General features: G+C 41.7%; 1 protein-coding gene across 1 annotated transcript in view; it reads left to right on the top strand.

The window, feature by feature from the left end:
- The window catches only part of LOC135105078 (uncharacterized), a 52,162-nt gene that overhangs the window by 24,807 nt on the left and 17,493 nt on the right, over nt 1-9,862 (top strand). The window contains exon 2 of the mRNA XM_064013024.1: nt 839-1,044. The gene's annotated coding sequence lies outside the window, so the exon portion shown is untranslated. The remainder of the gene's footprint in view (nt 1-838; nt 1,045-9,862) is intronic.

Here is a 9,862-nt window from a genome sequence, read left to right as displayed (position 1 = left end):
TCTCTCTCTCTCTCTCTCTCTCTCTCTCTCTCTCTCTCTCTCTCTCTCTCTCTCTCTCTCTCTCTCTCTCTCCTTCCTCCGAGAATATTACCTATAGAAAAAAAAGGGAGACATTTTGTATTGAACAGTTAAAATTATGAGAAATAACTGTTTATTTGATTAAGATATTAAGTTAAGTAGCTAAAATGGCTCCTGGACTTGTAAATAGATAAACCATACTTAAACGACAACACAGCTACTACTACTAATACAGCTACTACTATTACCACTTATCATTTCTACTAAAATAATAATAGTAAGAAGAAACAGGTGAAGAATCCTCCTCCTCCTCCTCCTCCTCCTCCACTTACTACTTCTCCTACTACTACTATTGCTGTCATTACTATCTTGTGAGAGGGGATGATTAAGCTTAAGTGAGTTAGCGAATGGAGAGAAGACGAATGTGTTCATCTCATCTTTGTGGGTTTGTCAAGGGAAAAGATGAGCGAGTTATTTCCCTTCCTTAATTATGAATACCTTCCCCTCTCTCTTGTGAAAATGTGCGGAGAGAGAGAGAGAGAGAGAGAGAGAGAGAGAGAGAGAGAGAGAGAGAGAGAGAGAGAGAGAGAGAGAGAGAGAGAGAGAGAGAGAGAGAGAGAGAGAGAGAGACAGAGAGAGAGAGAGACAGAGAGAGAGACAGAGAGAGAGAGAGAGAGAGAGAGAGAGAGAGAGAGAGAGAGAGAGAGAGAGAGAGAGAGAGAGAGAGAGAGAGAGAGAGAGAGAGAGAGAGAGAGAGAGAGAGAGAGTGTGTGTAACCAATACAATATCCCTGCCACAACACCCTCCCTCTCCATTCCAGTATACCCCTCTCCATCATCACTCCTGTACCAATCCACACCGGTTCTGTAGTCTACCAGTCCCCAGCCAGCCACCCACCAGTCCCCCGTGCGTCAGTCCACCTAGTGTGCATGTATCACTATACCCCCTTGGTGCGTGCCGCCGCCAGCTCTCCCCCGTGAATGAGAAACCTCGCTGGTGGGCCATTTGTCTCCACCTGTCAGCGAGGTAATGAAATGTGGGGTGAGTTGAGCAGAGTTCCTCAACTCCATCAACTCGCTAGGGAAAAAAATTCTCCGCTGAGGCCCCGTGTCTTTTTTTTTTTTTTTGTCCTGCCTCTTCCTCACTCTTTCCTTCTCCTCCTTCTCTTGAAGTATGACAATTTTCGTCTCTGGTTGCAGTGTCTTCTTCTTCTTCTTCTTTTTCTTCCTCCTCCTCCTCTTCTTCTTCCTTTTTCTCCCTTTCTGAAAACTGGAGCTAAATTACCTTGGATTAAATTACAGGTAGTACCTAAAAATAATGAACAATGTTCGATTATATGTATTGTTGGTAGTATTTTTTTTTTAATCGTTGTTATTGTTATTATTGGTGTATTGCTATTACTGTTCATGTTCTTGCTTTATATATTCCTACAGCTACTAACAGATCTACTTTTATTTCTACTGCTACCACTACTAATACTTCTACAACAACAACAACAACAACAACAACAACAACAACTATTACTACCACTACTACATAACTTATCCTACTGATACTAACATAAATATTCGTAATTATTTATATCAGCACCTTTAACAACAACAACAACAGAAACATGACAACAAGTTCAGTATATGTACTATTTAAACCTCTCCTTTTCCTTTCTTTTCCTTATTTCTTAAAGTTTCAAATTTTGTCTAAACTTCTCTTGCCCATCCCTCTCAGTTTTTGTTTCCTCTTCCCCCTTCAAAACCTTCAATAACAACTACGAAAACAACACACTATGTACTGTACATTGTTTTTTTAACCCTGGTAGTTTTCCCCTGCAAAGTTATTCCCATAGATTTTTCCGATTTTGCTATTTTACTCTCTCCTTAAAGACCAGTACTAGATAGACAGACAGAGACAGAGAAACAGACAGATAAACTTTAAACTTAACTACACACACACACACACACACACACACACACACACACACACACACACACACACACAAACAAACACCAGCTACCAAACTTAAGAATTCTAAATGGATAATTCCACGCTGTCAAGTGAAAAGAAGTTGATAAAGAACTAGTAAGGATATGACCTTCGGATACCGCAGTACATGGATTAGCTCTAACAGGCCGTGAAATACTTATGACGTTCCCTACAAGATACAGGAGGAAGGGGATGTTAGCAGCCAGCGCGAGACCAAGTTGGAAACACAAGTAACTTTATTGATTCTGTTAATTAAGAATACTGAGGATCTAATTCTCTCTCTCTCTCTCTCTCTCTCTCTCTCTCTCTCTCTCTCTCTCTCTCTCTCTCTCTCTCTCTCTCTCTCTCTCTCTCTCTCTCTCGTATGTGTGTGTAAAACGTGTCTGAGTTGTTACATAATATTTTTTCTTTTTTTCTCTTAAAAGTTTGAGTTTCCTCTTTTTTTCATCATATTGTCATGCATTTATTTACATTTTTGTTTGCTTTGGTATTTCTCTCTCTCTCTCTCTCTCTCTCTCTCTCTCTCTCTCTCTCTCTCTCTCTCTCTCTCTCTCTCTCTCTCTCTCTCTCTCTCTCTCTCTCAAGTGACAGGCAAACAAATCACACACACACACACACACACACACACACACACACACACACACACACACACACACACCAAGCCACATGTAACAATAGCACTGAGCCACGTTACACCCCGTGCTAGTTTTCACGTCATATCCTTCTCTCCGCGTTTCTGTGAGCGTCGGCATGTGAAAGGTGACGTTATACTCGTAAAAAGTCCATTCTAAAGTCCAGACATAATAAATATCAGTATCGTATGTAGGAGGAAGCCCCGAGGGAGTCACTTTTCCCAGGGTAATTGCAGGCCGGGAGGAAGGGAGTGTTGCGGCGGGGCAAAGATTGGGAGAAATAGTTGCATTGTAATTGGTAGGGAAGGACGAAGGGGAATAAGCGGTTTAAGAATACTAATGTCAGAATCTCAATTAGGATATTCTGAAATGAGAGGGAAGAAAGCTACTGCTATCAAGCTATCTTGAGTGTGGAGCATGTCACACACACACACACACACACACACACACACACACACACACACACACACACTTAAACGAAAGCCCTAGTTCAGATAACAACAACCAGCAGTATACTCGCCCTTGTTTGACCTTCAGTAGTATTCGACCAGCCAAAGCTTTACGAGTACACACACACACACACACACACACACACACACACACACACACACATTATTTGGTATGTAAAGATCAAGAGTGTTTAATGATAAACTAGTAAAAAGCAACAGACAAGCAGGACAGGCCGCCAGTTCCTGGACATCACTCAACACAATCAGGATGTCACCAAGTTACAAGGGTCTATTTACTGTCCAAACCTCCGCATGATTTTTATATGCAACTACAAACATGTAGGGAAAAGAAAGACATAAAAGAAAAACTTGCTTACAATCATATAACTCCTGTAAAGTCCTTGAATACTTTCCAAATCGAAGTCAATTAGCGAGCATTTAACATTTTACAATTTTTAGCAAAAGTTCCGGCTGTTCTTGTCAGACACAATTAGTCTCCTAATAAGCAACGAAAAGCTCAACAATTTCTCGATAAAAAAAAACAGGTTAATTTTTAAAACAAAATGCAGACTTTTCCTCTGGCGCCACTCACTTAACACTATCTTGAGCTGAGCGGGGCACGCCGTCAGTACACCACACAGCCCGACACTCAGGCCTGCTGCTGGCTTGTGTCGACCTCACTGACTTACTTGCCGGGAACCACACAACTCTGTAATGATCTTGTTGTATTAATGAACCAGACCTTTAACTTAAATGTAATTATATAAAACCAACACTCTCTCTCTCTCTCTCTCTCTCTCTCTCTCTCTCTCTCTCTCTCTCTCTCTCTCTCTCTCTCTCTCTCTCTCTTGATTCTCTGTTCGAGGGTCGCACAATATCAAAAGAAGATCGACCGCCACTCTGCCTCACCGCCACGCCCGCCGTCCATCCACCTTCGGGAGTAACAGGTGACGTGGGTCCGTGCCTCACGCACACAAATTTATGCACTAATTGGCCCTTTTCCGGCCTGTCCGCCGCCCCTGGGGACACGTGATAGCGGCGCCCAACACGCAAGTGTGACGCACTGTAGCCGCGGTGCCCTGCAGCACTATGAACCTAATTTAACCTAACCTAACCTAACTTGATTCTTTCTTATGGTTAAGCTACAGAAATTAATATTGTACTCGGATCTTGATTGTCTTAATGCTCTTTAACGCTCATCTTACTATCTGAAATATTCCTATGATAAGATTCCCCTTGTGTTCCTGTTCTCTATATGTATTTCACGCCGCCTCTACTTAGTTACGTGAGCTTGTATTTATGGCAAAGCTTTAAAAATTGAAACTGTAGTCTTATCTTGTTTTTCTTAAAGTTTCTTCTTTCTGACGTATAAGACGACCTTTCCGGTTATTCTTTCTCCAACTCTCTCTCTCTCTCTCTCTCTCTCTCTCTCTCTCTCTCTCTCTCTCTCTCTCTCTCTCTCTCTAAATTTTACATAAAGTCCACGACATCTGATTACCTCCACATTGTATAAGAACCGTGAAAGAAAAAAACACTACTTCTCGTTATGTAAGACTTGCGAGAAAGAAAAAAAAGTAAAAAGAAAGAAAAAAGAAAAAAACATTAAAAAAAGACGAAATACAGTGTTCAGAGTTTGCTGTCGGAACGTAGCGGTGATCATGGAGAATGAGGAAAAATTCAAGTTGATTTTGTATACAGGTGTGTTAAGTTAATGATGTGTGATGTACCTCGGGTCACAGATCCAGACTCCGGAAATATCAAAGCGGTGGGGTCGATTTCTCCTCGATTATACAGCACCGTGGCGAGGCGAGGAATAAAGCCGAGGTGGTCTTTGCTTTGGCGGATCACCCGTGACTTTATATTTAACAGAGTAAACACAGATGATGGAAAAGTGGGCGTTTAATATGTACGTTCTAATTAAGTCAACAAAAGGGTGAATTAAATATATTCTCTCTCTCTCTCTCTCTCTCTCTCTCTCTCTCTCTCTCTCTCTCTCTCTCTCTCTCTCTCTCTCTCTCTCTCTCTCTCTCTCTCTCTCTCTCTCTCTCTCTCGCTCTCTTGCTCTCGCTCTCTTGCTCTCTTTCTCCTTCAGCTGACTTGTTGGAATCCTGGTTAGGAAGGCGCAAATGAACGGTGTGTGTGTGTGTGTGTGTGTGTGTGTGTGTGTGTGTGTGTGTGTGTGTGTGTGTGTGTGTGTGTGTGTGTGTGTGTGTGTGTGTGTGTGTGTGTGTGTGTGTGTGTGTGTGTGTGTGTGTGTGTGTGTGTGTGTGTGTGTGTGTGTGTGTGTGTGTGTGTGTGTGTGTGTGTGTGTGTGTGTGTGTGTGTGTGTGTGTGTGTGAGAGAGAGAGAGAGAGAGAGAGAGAGAGAGAGAGAGAGAGAGAGAGAGAGAGAGAGAGAGAGAGAGAGAGAGAGAGAGAGAGAGAGAGAGAGAGAGAGAGAGAGAGAGAGAGAGAGAGAGAGAGAGAGAGAGAGAGAGAGAGCACTAAGAATCACTCATTCCCTTCAACTCAGTCAAGAAACAATTCAGACTCCATTAAATCTCACTGTACAACACCTGCAGAACATATTTTTGTTTTTTATGTAAGAGGGTCACTGGTCAAGGGAAACAAAACGGGAGAAAAAAAAATCTCACTTAGGCGCCAGTCCCAAAAGAGACGTCAAGAGAATCATTGGAAATTGAAGGATAAGTGTCTAGAAACCTCTCTCTTGAAAGAGTTCAAGTCATAGGAAGGATATGGAAATACAGAAGCGGGCAGAGAGTTCCATAGTTTACCAGAGAAAGAGATGAATGATTGAGAATACTGTTTAACTCTTGCATTAGAGAGGTGGACAGAATAGGGGTGAGAGAAAGAAGAAAGTCTTGTGCAGCGAGGCCGCGGGAGAAGGGGAGGCATGCAATTAACAAGATCAGAAAAAAGCAGTTAGCATAAAAATAGCGGTAGAAGATAGCAAGAGATGCAACCCTGCAACGATGAGAAAGAAGCTGAAGACAGTCAGTTAGAGGAAAGTAACTGATAAGATGAAAAGCTTTTGATTTCACCTTGTCTAAAATAGTAGTATGAATGGAACTCCCCCCAAAAAAATACATGTGAAACATATTCCATACATGGGCGGATAAAACCCCTGTACAGAGTTAGCAGTTGGGAAGGAGGGGAGAAAAACTGGCGGAGACAACTCAGAGCGCCTAACTTCAAAGCAGTTTTAGCTAGAGATACAATGAATAACCAGGTGTCAGTATACACAATACATTACACACCGTATGCTTCCTTTCCCCTTTTTCTCTTTGTCAATAAGAGGAAAGAAAACGTAGTGACTTTGCTCTGCCCCTACGAAACCAAATATTACCAATCCCGTTTTTCTTTTTTCAAGTCACACATCCATGCACGCTTATGGTTTTCTTTGTATGTACACAAGAAGTATGCCTCGGCTAAAGGGAATATCCAGTACTGCTAAGGGGAATGGAGTCCTCCATGTGTTTGCGTGTCGCTCGGATCAAGTAGTATTATTTTGTACTTCATCGTGTTTGCCTTCATGGTCCCCACACGCACACGTCGTGGAGCTCAACGTACTCACGCACGCACGTCATGAATACTTCGCAACTTCATCCACTCACGCAATTTGTTTCTCACGCATTATGTCTTGAACGTAATTTCTGTTATTTTCACGTTATTGTTTGTTTTCTATTTTGTCTTACTTACAAGGTCACAGTGTGTCTTGAACGTCCTTTATTGTTGTTATTGTTCGTCTTCTTTTTGATAAATTCACGCATTTGATAAGTCACCCGGATGATTCGTAACAGTGGTTTGCATTAGAAAACAGGTTAAAAATTCATACTAGTTTCGTAGTTTACTATTACATAATGTGCTACTGTAATTTCAGTATTTTTTTCCGATTTTTGCTATTTTCGTTTTTTTCTTTCTCTCTCTCTCTCTCTCTCTCTCTTGTTTGACGGTGAATCTCATGAATAAATATTTAATACAAACATTGACTATTTGCATGAACTCTCGGCTGCACGTCACTGATCTATGCCAATCATTATGCATTTTACAATTTGGCAGCGCTATTTTCCTCCTTCTACTTTTTTTCTTCTTTTTATTTTTTTTATACCCACGAACATCAAACTAAAATGGAAAAAATAAACTGGAATATCTCTCTCTCTCTCTCTCTCTCTCTCTCTCTCTCTCTCTCTCTCTCTCTCTCTCTCTCTCTCTCTCTCTCTCTCTCTCTCTCTCAGACACAATCACGTACCTAACGCTTTCACTGTTCCACCTTCTCTTCCTCCTCCTCCTCCGTCTCCCCTTCCACACTTCATAAGCTACGCCATCTTTCAAAAAACTTCGCCCACAAGGATAAACTTTCCCTCTTCTTGTCAAACTTGCTTCGTGGATCTCGCTGCTCCTGTGGTAAGGCGCGCTGGTCCCGTCGACACACGCAGCTCCCTGCACCAGCCCGCGGATGTCCACTCCGTCAAAATATCTTTCTCATATCGTTTTGTCGCCCTTCAGAGCTTTCAGATACAACTACAAATTCCTTTATCGAGTCTCCTGTAGTAGCTGTAGTAATGGTAGTGGTAATGGTGGTGGTGGTGGTGGTGGTAGTAGTAGTAGTAGTAGTAGTAGTAGTAGTAGTAGTAGTAGTAGTAGTAGTAGTAGCAGTAGTAAAGGTGCTCATATTATCAACAACATAGTCAGTAACACCAATAATAATAATAATAATGATAATAATAATAATAACAATGATAATAATAATAGTAATAATAATGATAATAATAATAATAATAATAATAATAATAATAATAATAATAATAATAATAATAATAATAATAATAGATAAAAACAACATCAACAACAACAATAAATATCAATAATAATACCAATAAATACATCGCCTCACTCCATATTGACTAAACAAACTCCATTTCATGCCACAGTGAAAAAAAAAGTAATTAATCGAACACAATGCAGGTCACTGCTGGCCTGCCCCGCGTCCTGCACTCACGCACACACGCGCGCTTGCGCACACACACACACACACACACACACACACACACACACACACACACACACACACACACACACACACACACACACACACACACACACACACACACACACACACACACACACACACACACACACACACACACACATGTCCATCCCTGCACCGAATGGATGTAATTAAATATTCCACCAGTTTTTACAATCACAAAACATGATTATTGTAATGGTGGTGTGGTAACGTGTATTGCTGATCGGTAATAGTGAACCACTGCTGTCTCTGCCTTGCTGGGGAACAGGAAATAAAAGTTGAACGCAAAGATTGACGGAAATATGAATAGATAGTATTTTTATGCTATACTGATAGGGAAATGACTATCTGCAAGCTGCATTATAAATTTCTTAAAAATTTTTCCTCTTATTTACCCCGTCTTACTCCTCCTTCGCCTTCTCTTAAGGGCAATTAACTCTAAAGAAAATAATAATTCTAATATCGAAATATAACTGAAGTGGGATTCAACCTCAACCCCCAGCTAAAAACTAAATCTCCGTCACGATGCTAAATTATCAACTAAAAGAGAAGGTAAATTTGTTAATATTACGTATAGACACAGGTAGCAAACAGTTATATCTGGAACTGTGAAGGGCCTATAATGCATGTCATCCTGGTGTGGTTTTATGAGCGTCTTGATTGTGTATTTTGAAATGTTTAGTACATGAATTTTGTAACTGAAGGCAGGCTGCGGGTCAGTATGATTTATTTATTCATTTATTTATTTATTTTTTGGTAAGAAGACTGTCACAAAGTATTATAAATATGACAGAGAGAGAGAGAGAGAGAGAGAGAGAGAGAGAGAGAGAGAGAGAGAGAGAGAGAGAGAGAGAGAGAGAGAGAAACATTACAGTTGATAAAAATTAGCCCTTCAGAATATGAAAGAAAAAAGAATTATGAATATTAGAAAGAGGAGGCGCCCAAGTAGAAGAAAGGGGAAGTAGAAAGACTACAAGAACAGGAAAAAGGAATTCAGGCGGAGGAAAAAGAGGAAGTGCACGGAGGAATAAGAGAAGGAGGAGGGGGAGTAGAAGTGCACTGAGGAAGAGGAGGAGGAGGAGGAGGAGGAGGAGGAGGAGGAGGAGGAGGAGCACTTAAAGCTTTCATGGACACACGCATGCTGGCGAATGATAACGTGGGTAAGAATAAGGTGCATGCAAGTGTTTGGGGGACGCGACAGGGCAGACCAGGACCACTCCCCCTTCCTCTCACTCTCTCCCTCTCTTCTTTCCTCTTCCTCGTCCACCAAACCCCCTCAACAAAACCCTTCCCTCTCATTGGCCGGTTTGAAGGGGCGGAGCTTGGCCCACCACCACAATATCTCGCCACGCCCACACACGCTTCCACCCACCACGCCCACAGCCTCTTTACGCCCAAATTTTATTCTCGACGACACGGGCCAAGTGTGAGCAGAAGCCTTTACCTGCCCCGCGGCGCCTAATGGATGAGGAATTGAAGGTGGAACGAGGCCTTACAATGTGTCCGCCTTTGTGCGCGGCCTCGTGTGGCACTGAGAGAGAGAGAGAGAGAGAGAGAGAGAGAGAGAGAGAGAGAGAGAGAGAGAGAGAGAGAGAGAGAGAGAGAGAGACTATTTGTAATGAGACTCTTACATCCAGCGAGGGAATTAAATTTAAAACTACGCATATAATAAAAAGAAACAGAGTAGTATTTCGTTTTTATCAAGCCAACTAAATTGCACGAAGTGTTTCACTGTGGTTTTCTCTTTCCTATATA

Source organism: Scylla paramamosain, chromosome 11 (assembly GCF_035594125.1).
Source record: "Scylla paramamosain isolate STU-SP2022 chromosome 11, ASM3559412v1, whole genome shotgun sequence".
In the NCBI taxonomy this organism is placed as follows: domain Eukaryota; kingdom Metazoa; phylum Arthropoda; class Malacostraca; order Decapoda; family Portunidae; genus Scylla; species Scylla paramamosain.
The sequence above is the reverse complement of the archived record's forward strand: the minus strand, read 5'-3'. Positions and strand labels throughout refer to the sequence as shown.